General features: G+C 33.1%; 1 pseudogene; it reads right to left on the reverse strand.

The window, feature by feature from the left end:
* Window positions 1-240: 240 nt before the first annotated feature.
* On the reverse strand, window positions 241-364 carry LOC112475327 (annotated as a pseudogene).
* Between the last annotated feature and the right edge of the window lie 11,024 nt (window positions 365-11,388).

Genomic DNA, 11,388 nt, shown 5'->3' on the forward strand with positions numbered 1-11,388 from the left:
TTCATGCAGATTGCCTCTTCTTCCTTTGGGGAATGGAGAGGGCTCGAGTGAAAGATTATCTGACTGGTATTTGACAGAAAATTCCAGATTGGTTAATTAAGATTATATTTCTGGGAGCATTTGAAGCTGTGGTTAAATCAGGTATTAAATCTAGGTTTGGTATCATGGGCTTTAGCACAAGTGACACTATTTTGGAGCTGTGAATTTTTTTTTTTTTTTTTCTTTTTTTTTTTTTTTTAATGTCTACAGCACCTGGTCTTCCTAGGTAGTCTCCCATCCAAATAGTAATCTGGCCAGAACCTGCTTAGCTTCCAAGATCAGGCTTGTTGAGATCGGGCTTGTTCAGGGTTGCATGGCCATAGACTGGATTTGTCTTTAACAGAGCCATCTATACCTTTTTCACTTGGATGACTATAAAGATATTTACTCCCTCTTCTTGATTTTGTGAAATGAAGAAATGGATATGAGTTGCTGGAAAAAGATATTGGGAGGGAAAGTAAATGCATCCCTTAATTTTGTCAGCATTCACCAGTTACTTATTGAGCCCTGTACTAAGTGCTGGAGCATACAGACCCCCTAAGGAAAACAGCATATGCTCACACAAGGATGAGCATGGGCTGCTGATTGGTCAGTAAAACAGTAACTAGTTATTAATACTGTAATTGCTCACTGTATTTACCAACTAAATTAAAGAAGTGAGTTAAAGAAACTAATAAAATGGAATTGAATTGGTTGAATTGAAGGATATAGATGGACCATCTCATTAATAGTCACTTCATAGAGACCAAGTAAAGAGAATAACATTCCATGGAGAATGAAAATATATATGATCCATAGATAAAGCGAGTGAACATGGTGCTCCAAGCAGGAAAAAAAGAAAAGAAACACAGCAATATGGAACAAACAGAAGAGTAGAATTTAGGAGATCAGTTGGTGATGGAACAAAATAATTTTAAAATGCCATTTAAAAGAACACTTGTACACTGCTGTTGGGAATGTAAATTGGTACAGCCATGATGGAAAACAGTATAGAGGTTCCTCAAAAAATTAAGAATAGAGTCACCATATGACTTAGCAATTCCTCTTCTGGGTATCTACCTGAAAAAAAAAAAATTGAAACATTCATTTGTAAAGATATATGTACCCCTACGTTCATTGCAGCATTATTCACAGTGGCCAAAACATGGAAACCACCGAAGTGCCTTTTGATAGATGATTGGATAAAGAAGATGTGGTACATATATACAATGGAATACTACTCAGCCATCAGAAAAAATAAAATACTAACATTTGAGACAATATAGATAGATCTTGAGCATATCATGCTAAGAGACATAAGTCATGGAAAAAGTCAAGAACCATATGATTTTACACATACGTGGAATATAAAATTGAAAGCAATACAAGAACAAACAAACAAACAAATGAACAAACAAAAACTCATAGATGCAGACAACAATATGGTGGTTTCCAAAGGGAAATGCAGGTGAGGAGGAGGTAGGAAAGTGTAAAGTGCGTCAAATATTTGGTGACGGAAGGAGACTTGACTTTGGGTGGTCAACATACAATGCGGTATACAGATGATGTATTACAGAATTGTATGCTTGAAACACATATAATTTTGTTAATCGATGTCACCCAATTAATTTAATAAATTTTTTTTAAAAAAGTAAAAACGATGAAATGCAAGAATGAGTATATAAGAAGGCAATTTGTTTAAAGCTTTCATTTTGTGGACATTTTTCTATTTGTGGGTTATTTTCCATATCTAGCTATGCTATGCACTCCTTCAGAACAAATGACATTGTCCTGGTGAGCAGTCCCCCAAGGTTGTTAGGAGTTTTGGCTTTGGTGGCATTAAACTATAGCAACAGCAACAGCAACAGGCTTCAAACTTAGCCTATACAATCTATTAGTTTTGTGAACTTGACTATGATAATCAGCAACACAATGACCCCCTTCCCAAATGAAAGACAAAAATTTTAGAGATAACAATGGAACTGAGATCCTTTAACTCAGTACACTTATTGTACTGATAAAGAAATGTTGATTCAAGATTAGTAAGTTATCTAAGTTTACATGAATTGCTAATGTTTAGAGCTCCACCATGCTGAATGACAGCATGACCTGTAGTTCTGAGGTCACATGAACTCATACTATGCTGAGTTCACTTTTCCTTTTAGAATAGAGAGGGCAGTCCTAAGTGGTCCCCAGAGTGCTTAGCACACTTTGAGTGTCTCAGCAAAAATTAAGGCATATCTACAGAAAATTCCCAGCTGTTGAATCTTATCAGTTTTCTTTTCTCTTTCCTAACATTTGCTAGCTCTTGAATGCAACTTTCTTCTACTCTCTGCCTGAAATATAACATGTTTGACTTCTTTCAATGAGCCTGCAAACTTTTTAATGTGCACTTTACTTTACTTCTACCTGTATTACTTGTCATCTTCTGTCATTCCTTATGGGTCTACATAGAAGTGGAAAGAATTTCTCAAATAAAAGAAGGCATGATATCAAAAGAAAGGTAAGGTATGGTGAGAAATACAGAAGACAAATGGCAACAATAGATAATAAAGTGCTTGGTATATTTTCTATATACAACTAATGTTAGCTATATCTTAACATATTTACATATGTATGTAAACATATATGAATATGTAGATAATAGATATATACCTATATTGTACATATAGCTTTATCTATATAGATATTGCTATAGTTATAGATAGCTATACACACATATCTATATCTTCAATTAGGCCATTGCCAAGTATATATAATCCTTAATGGGATAAACCAGTGATCCACAACACAATATCCCTCTCAATCTGGTTTATTTGAATACCCTTCATATATTTTGTTTCAAGAGAGAACTTGGTTTTGAACGAGAACCGATGCAAGTGATTAAACGAGATCAAAGTTTGGGGTTCTCTGATCCTTAAACAACAATACTTGCTTCATACTCCGGTGATGTTTGTTGGAACATAAATGTGCACAAAGTATATTATAAATGGCAAACCAGTGTTTTTCCTGCTCTATGGCAGAGCCCCAAATATATTGGCCTTGTTTTGTCATATTCAACTTTAGCGCCAGAACATGAAGTCTATTAAAGATACTTGCCATTCCATAGAGTGATTTGAACCCTTTTTAAATTTGCTCATCACTGACTTAATGCATAATAACTAGCTGATTAAAATGGTTTTAGAATTGGCATATAAAATATGTGGCCATTATAGCCATCTTTTCAGGAGTGGGAAAAACTCAAAAATACAGTTGGAAAATAATTTGCTGAAAAATCGGCTGAAGCGGGAGGTTCCAGCTCATTGAAACTCAATTTATTATATGCTTAAATGACTCCTGGAACAGTGGAATATGTAGGCAGTACAACTAGACAAGGCAAATTCTGTGCTGATAACAAATGTGTAAAACTCCAATACCTATTGGAGAAGCGATAGCAGCCAAAATCCTATACTTGCCAACTAATAGAAAATGTGAACATGCTGTTAGATAATTAACATTTTTCTTATTATGCAGGACTGGGTAGTGAATATGTAACCCAACTTTTTTCCCCCCTCTGGATAAGTTGCAACTTGAAAAAGCATATGATTAAAGCAAAGCATAATTTTCTGAGAAACTTTGTGATGTGTGCTATAAAGTTGGGATCTATTAGCCTGTAGTTCTGAGGTCACAGATCTGTAATCATAGACCTCCAGTAATAGGATCAGATAGGTTGTAGGTTAGACATTTTATTTTGCACAATTCTGGTCAACTTGAAACAAACTAGTATTGAAGGTTTGCTCTGCTGCCATTGCAATTGATGTGCCATATCTTACAATAGTATATGTGTAGAGAACACTTAAATAGGAATTCCGTAAACCATACAATGTAATGTTGAATTCAAAATGCCTGTTGACAATAATTATTAACATCATGACATTTTGAGTGCTCATATGCTTTTAGATGAAATGTTTTTATAACTGATTTGAACTGCTGATATTTTTAAGCTAAAATGAGATTTAACTATTTCCGGAAGAAGCTCAAACTAATGATGGAGTAGTATGGTCCAAAACTTCCTAGATATTACAAGTAGGGTTAATTTTTGCCATGATATTATTGCCACAATAATTGAGAATATGTTTGCAAACAAGAATTTTAGTTTCCTTTGTCTTTACCCCAGAGGATATTCAATTCCCAGGCAATTTTTTGTATTTAGAAAAGTGCCCTTTGTTTTGCCATTATGCAAAGCATTTAGCACAGACTGAATTTTAAATTGGTATTTAGTAAATATTGCTTAGAATCAATTAAATCTGCACTTTTTTTGTTTCAAATCAGTTTATCAAGAATGAAAGACCTCACTGGTCAGACCCTGTTATTCTATTATTCTCTCTATTTCTCTCTCTCTCTCCTTCTTTTCCTCCCTCCTTCCCTCGCTTTCTCTATCCATCCCTCTCTCTCACTCCTTACTAAACTTAAATACATAGCTAAGCAAATCATCACAGTAATAACTCTCCACCATGGCCATCAGTTCAGCCATTGATATCATCAGTTGCCTCCATGATGATGGTGATGATTAGAATTGTCCTCACTTATACTTTTGGAAAGTGAAGAGCAGGATGTTAAGTAACTATACAAACATAAATTGTAACTCTACGGCATATATCATACAGGGTGATGCTTATTTATTTCTTTTTCTCAGAAAATTGTTTTATAATTATCATCATTATTATTTCCATCCTCTTCTTCCTCTTTATAACTTATTGAGTGTCTTCCATAAACCTGATTCTCTGCAGAATTATTTGTACGTTAATTATCTTATGCTAAATCTAGCCCCTGTCATCTCAATTAACTACATTTCTTACTCAGAGTCCTTTAGCTTTACTAACCTTTCGAATCTTCAAGTGCACAAAGCCCTTCACTTAACCTTGATGTTGCTGTACACCCTCACTATGCGTTAGTCTTCTCTTTTGTGTGACCCTACTCTTCCTTTGATAAGCCTCACTCATACTTCATGTCTGGCCTTTAAGTTTATATAATTACAAAGACATTTTCTACACCTATTGAAAAACTTAAGATACCCTGTACTTCTCTTTACAATTACTCATATAATCATTGAATTAATCTCCCTCTTTTTTCCTACAGGAATGTAGCTCCATGAGAGTAGAGACTCTAATTTCTGTACTTATTTATCTTTTGTGTCCAGGTAGTACAAAGCATACAGTTTAAGAATCACTTTAACCAAATAAACTACCTCAGTTAATTACTTCATTTAATTTTACCAAAAACTTTATTTGGTAAGTATTATGTCTAGTTAACAGTTGAGGAAGTAGACAGTTAGGCAGGTACATAAATTGTTTATAGCCTACTTTATAAGCAGTAAGGCCAGGATTCTAACATTATTTTGTGGGCTCCCAATTCCAAGATCTTTAGCCTTAGATACGGTCACTAAATCTTGGCTAGGGCATTTATTTAGCATATAATGAGTATCAGACACTATGCTAAACAGTGGGAATTGAAAGATATCTAAGACTGCATCCTTGCTTTCAAGTAGTACAGAGTCTAATGGATAAAATGGGAAAGCCTAAACATTTCCTTGTAGAGAAATAATCCAAATTTTGTTTGAAATTTCAAAGTTATTTTCTCTTCATCTTCAGAGGATCTCTGGATCCATCAAAAACAAGAAATATTATTTTACCCCAAAGCAACAAAATATACATTCTTCACAAGTGCATGTGGAACATTTTCCGGGATAGATCACATATTAGGACACAAAACAAGTCTCAATAAATTTAAGATTGAAATCATCAACCATCATCTCTGATCACAATAGTATGAAACTAAAAATCAACTACAAAAAAAAAAAAAAAAGAAAAGAAAATACACAAACACATGGAGGCCAAATAATGCTACTAAATAATGAATAGGTAATCAATGAGAGCAAGGAAGAAATAAAAAAAAAACACATCTAGAGACAAATAAAAGTGAAAACACAATGACTCAAAATCTATGGGACACAGCGAAAACAGTCCTAAGAGCGAAATTCATAGCAGTACAGACTTATCTCAAGAAACCAGAAAAAGCTCAAATAAACAATCTAACCTTACAGTTAAAAGAACTAGAAAAAGAACAGCAAACAAAGCTCAAAGTGAATAGAAGGAAGGAAATAATAAAGATCAGAGCGTAAATAAATGAAATAGAGTCTAGGAAAACAATACAAAAGATCAATGAAACCAAGAGCTGGTGCTTTGAAAGGATAAAAAACATTGACAGATCCTTAACCAGACTCATCAAGGAAAAAATAGAATTCAAATAAATAAAATAAAAAATGAAAGAGGAGAAATAACTACGACTGCTCAGAAATACAAAGAGTCATGAGAAAATACTATGAGCAATTATATGCCAACAAATTGGACTATCTAGAATAAATGGATGCCTTCCCAGAAACATCAATCTCCCAGCACTGAGTCAAGAAGAAACAGAATGTCTGAACTGACTGATTACCACCAATGAAATCAGATCAGTAATCAAAAACCTCTTAACACAAAAGTCCCAGACCAAATGGATTCATAGGTAAATGTTACCAAACATTCAAAGAATTATCACCTATTCTTCTCAGACTTTTCCAAAAAATTCAAGAAGAGGGAATGCTCCCTAACTTCTTTTATGAGGCCGCCATTACCTTGATTCCAAAAACAGAAAAAGATATCACAAAAAAAAAACAAAACTATAGTCCAATATCTCTTATGAGCATTGATGCAAAAAGCCTCAATAAATACTAGCAAACCGAATTCAGCAATACATTTAAAATATCATACACTATGATCAAGTTGGATTTATTCCTGGGATGCAAGGTTAGTACAATATCTGAAAATAAATTAATGTGATATACAACTTTAACAAGTTGAAAGATAAAAACCATGCGTTCATATCAATAGATGCAGAAAAAACATTTGACAAAATCCAGTATCCATTTATGACAAAAACTCTCAGCAAAGTGGGAATAGAGGGGACATACCTCAACATAATAAAAGCCATATATGACAAACCTTACAGCTAACATCATATTCAAAGGGGAAAGGCTAAAAGCATTTTCCTTAAGATCAGGAACAAGACAAGGATGCCCACTTTCACCACTCCTCTTCAACATTGTATTGGAAGTCTTAGCCACAGCAATAAGATAAAGAAGAAAAATAAAAGGCATCCACATTGGAAAGGAAGAAGTAAAACTCTCATTATTTGCAGATGACATATACTATATAGAGAGAACTCTAAAGATTCTACCAAAAAACTGTTAGAACTAATCAATGAATTTAGTAAAGTAGCAGGATACAAAATTAATTTTCAGAAGTCAGTGGCATTTTTATACACCAATGATGAACTTCCAGAAAGAAAAATTAATTAAGAAAACAATCCCACTTACAATTGCATCAAAAGCAATAAAATGCCAGGGAATCAAATTAACCAAGGAGGTAAAAGACCTTTTCTCAGAAAATTATGTCATTGAAAAAAAGAAATTGAAGAAGATATAAATAAATGGAAGCATATACTGCGCTCATGGTTAAGAATTGACATCGTTAAAATGACCATACTACCCAAAGCAATCCATAGATTCAATGCAATCCCTAACACGACACCAAAAGCATTTTTCAGAGTTCTAGAACAAATAATCCTAAAATTTATATGAAACCATAAAAGACACTGAATAGCCACAACAATCTTGAGAAAGAAGAACGAAGTTGGAGGTATCACACTACCTGATATCAAACTACACTCTAAACCTACAGTAATCTAAACAGCATGGAACTGGCATAAAAACAGATACATTGATCAGTGAAACATAATAAAGAGCCCAGAAATAAATCCATGCCTATACGCTCACTTAATGTATAATAAAGGAGGCAAGAATATACAACGGGATAAAGACAGTCTCTTCAATAAATGGTGCTGGGAAAATTGGACAGATATATGCAAAAAAGAAAGAAAAACTGGACCACTTTCTTATACCACATACAAAAACAGACTCAAATGGATTAAAGACTTAAATGTAAAACCAGAAACCATAAAGCTTCTAGAAGAAAACATAAGCAGTAAACTCTGTGATATCGCTAACAGTATATTTGGATATATCACCTTGGGCAAGGGAAACAAAAGAAAAAATAAACAAATGAGACCATCAAACTAAAAAGTTTTTGTACAGCAAAGGAAACCATCAACAAATGAAAAGACAACTGACTAAATGGGAAAAGATATTCACTTCTGATACATCTGATGAGGTTAATAGTCAAAATATATAAAGAATTCATACAATTCAACAACTAAATAACAAACATTCCAATTAAAAAACAGGCAGAAGACCTAAATAGATATTTCTCCAAAGAGGAAATACAGATGGCCAATACACACATGAAAAGATGTTCAAGGTCATTAATCATCAGAGAAATGCAAATTAAAACCACAATGAGATATCACCTCACACCTGTCAGAATGGCTATCATCAATAAATCAAAGAACAAGTGTTGGCTAGGATGCGGAGAAAAGGGAACTCTCATGCATTGATGGTGGAAATGCAAATTGGTACAGTCACTATGGAAAACAGTCTGGAGGTTTCTCAAAAAATTAAAAATGAATATACCTTTTGACCCAGCAATTGCACTTCTGGGTATTTTTCCAAAGAAAATCAAAACAATAATTTGTAAAGATCTATGCACCCTATGTTCATGGCAGCACAATTTACAATAGCCAGAATATGGAAGCAACCTAAATGTTCATCAACAGATGATTTGATAAAGAAGTTATGGTTCATATATACAATGGAGTAGTACTCAACCATTAAAAGAAATGAAATCCTGCCATTTTCAATGACATAGATGGACCTAGAGGCTATTGTGCTAAGTGAAATAAGTCAGACAAAGAAAGAGAAATACCTTATGATTTCATTTCTATGAGGAATCTAAGGAACAAAAAGAACAAACCAATCAAGAACAGACTCACACATATAGAGGACAATCTGGTGATGGCGAGAGGGGAAGAGGGTTAGGGGGCTGGGAGAATGGGGTGAAGGGTTAAGGAAGTATAAATTCGTAGTTGATAGATGTTCATGGGGATTGGGAGCACAGCATGGGTAGTGTGGTTAGCATTAATTAATGGCTAGGTAGGGAGCCAGAGGAGAGAAAGAGAAATTAGGGGAATTGTTTTATAAAGTATATAAATGTCTAACCAGTGTTGTGAATACTTGAAACTAAAAAATAAAATTAAGAAAAACTAAGAAATATTATCAGTTTTGATCTTAAATGAGAAAAATGAGAGATATATGAAAAATAGAATTTTAATTATAATAACATAAATTAAGAAACAGATACCTTCCTCTTTCATAATGATGATCAGAGATAACATTTTTTCTTTTTTTTTTAGGCCAGGTAACCCTTGGTTGACCTCACAGATTGCAAGGACCTTGTCAGTTTACAATCCCTTATTATTATTTTTTTAAATTTTTTACACCTAGAGCAACTGATCTTCCTAGGTGGTCTCCCATCCAAGTATTAAACCAGGCCTGACCCTGCTTAGCTTCTCAGATCAGATGCGCTCAGGATTGTTCAGGGTAGCATGGCCATAGACCAGAGATAACCTTTTACTGAGAAGATGCAGCATTGATCATATGCATTTATATCCCCCTGGGCCATGACAGAATTTGTCAGCTGAAGACTACTAAATCAATTTATAATTAGATTCTACAATTTAGGAGTGATTGTAAAATACAAAACAGAAATGACTCTTTACCACTTTAAAATCTCTCACTAACAATAATGATAATTAAAGATATTAAAAGATTGCTAATATTTTTCCTCAATCCACATTGTCTTTATATTTTAAAATGTTTTATTTCTTTCAAAAACAAGAAGCGAGCCACAGAAATGTTAAGTATCATGAATAAGCTTTGGAACTCACAGTTAACGTCTGAGCTTAGTCTAACATTTAGAACTCCCAATTTACAGTCTGCTTCCTCTCAACATTACAACTAAATTCCAGAAAGATCTAGACACTGTTTTTGTTGTTGTTGTTGTTGCAAATATTACTTAATATTCCTTTTTTAACATTAAAAAGTAAGGTAAAAAGTGAAATACCCTCTTCACTTAACATTATAGATTTTACTTCCTTTCACAAAGGTTAGATTTATTTTTTTGTGCATTTCTAACATTTTCTTGTAAAAACACTCTTCTTTACAATGCATTTATAGAAATATACTTACAGAAATGTATAGTTTGGAGTTTTGTGTGTGTGTGTGAGTGTTTGTGAATCTATATGTGTTGTTATATAAATGTTTTTGAAAATGGTTTTACATGGTTTTTTCTTTCTTTTTTTTTTTTTTTCAGTTTAAATTATCTCGTGGAGAAATTCCAAAGATAGATAGGTGGATAAATAGATAGAATATATAAATACATATATTTCAGACCTATGACTATTATCTTGCATTACAAACAACAGTTTATTAAATCATTATTTTATTCATGGAATTTAGAATATGTCCTTTTTATGTATAAATAATAACAGTGAACATCTTTGGACCTGCCTAAAGTATTAATATACCTCTATCAGAAATCTGCAAGCAGAATTGATGAGTAAAAGGGAATACACTTTTAAAATGTTTATAGATATTTAAAAATTGGTTTCCAAGTATACATGAGCATTTATTTGTGTATATATTTGGCAGCATTAGATATTTTCACTCTTTCAGATAGTTTGTTGCTTTAATTTGCATTCTTCATGTTACTTATTAGCCATTTGAATTTATCTTTTTATAAATGTCTTGTTCATATACATTTTTATATTTTTATTAAATCAGTTGTCTTTGTTCTATTGAATTTTAAGTTTTTTTAATCTATTCCAGATATGTTATATGTGTGCATGAGAGAAAGAGATTAATACATGTATGAGAGAGAGAGAGAGAAATTTTGCAAATCTTTCATTGTGTACATTTGGTTGGTTAACCTTGGTGCCACATTGCTCAGTGGAAGGCTGTTAAATTTTACATCCACACATGGATCAATGTATAACCCAGCTAGATGATCAAATCAAAAGCCAAGGACATATTTGGTTTGTGTGTTCAAAGTAGCTTAATATTGTGATTCTTTTACTAGAGATCAGTGGTAAAGAGTATGGGCTTTAGTGTTATCCATGGTTTTGAATTCTGCATTAGCTTTGTGATCTTGGAAACATAATCACATAACTTCTCTGCACCTGTACTTTCATCTATAAAAGTAAATATTGGCATAATTAATTTAGTTATCCATTGTTGTAATTCATTCATTAAGGGATATAATTTGTATAATATATCAGGTATATAGAAAACTTCAGGTGGTATTGATAATGGTTATTATAGATCACTTGGAAAGTTAT

Source organism: Pteropus alecto, unplaced genomic scaffold (assembly GCF_000325575.1).
Source record: "Pteropus alecto unplaced genomic scaffold, ASM32557v1 scaffold40, whole genome shotgun sequence".
In the NCBI taxonomy this organism is placed as follows: Eukaryota; Metazoa; Chordata; class Mammalia; order Chiroptera; family Pteropodidae; genus Pteropus; species Pteropus alecto.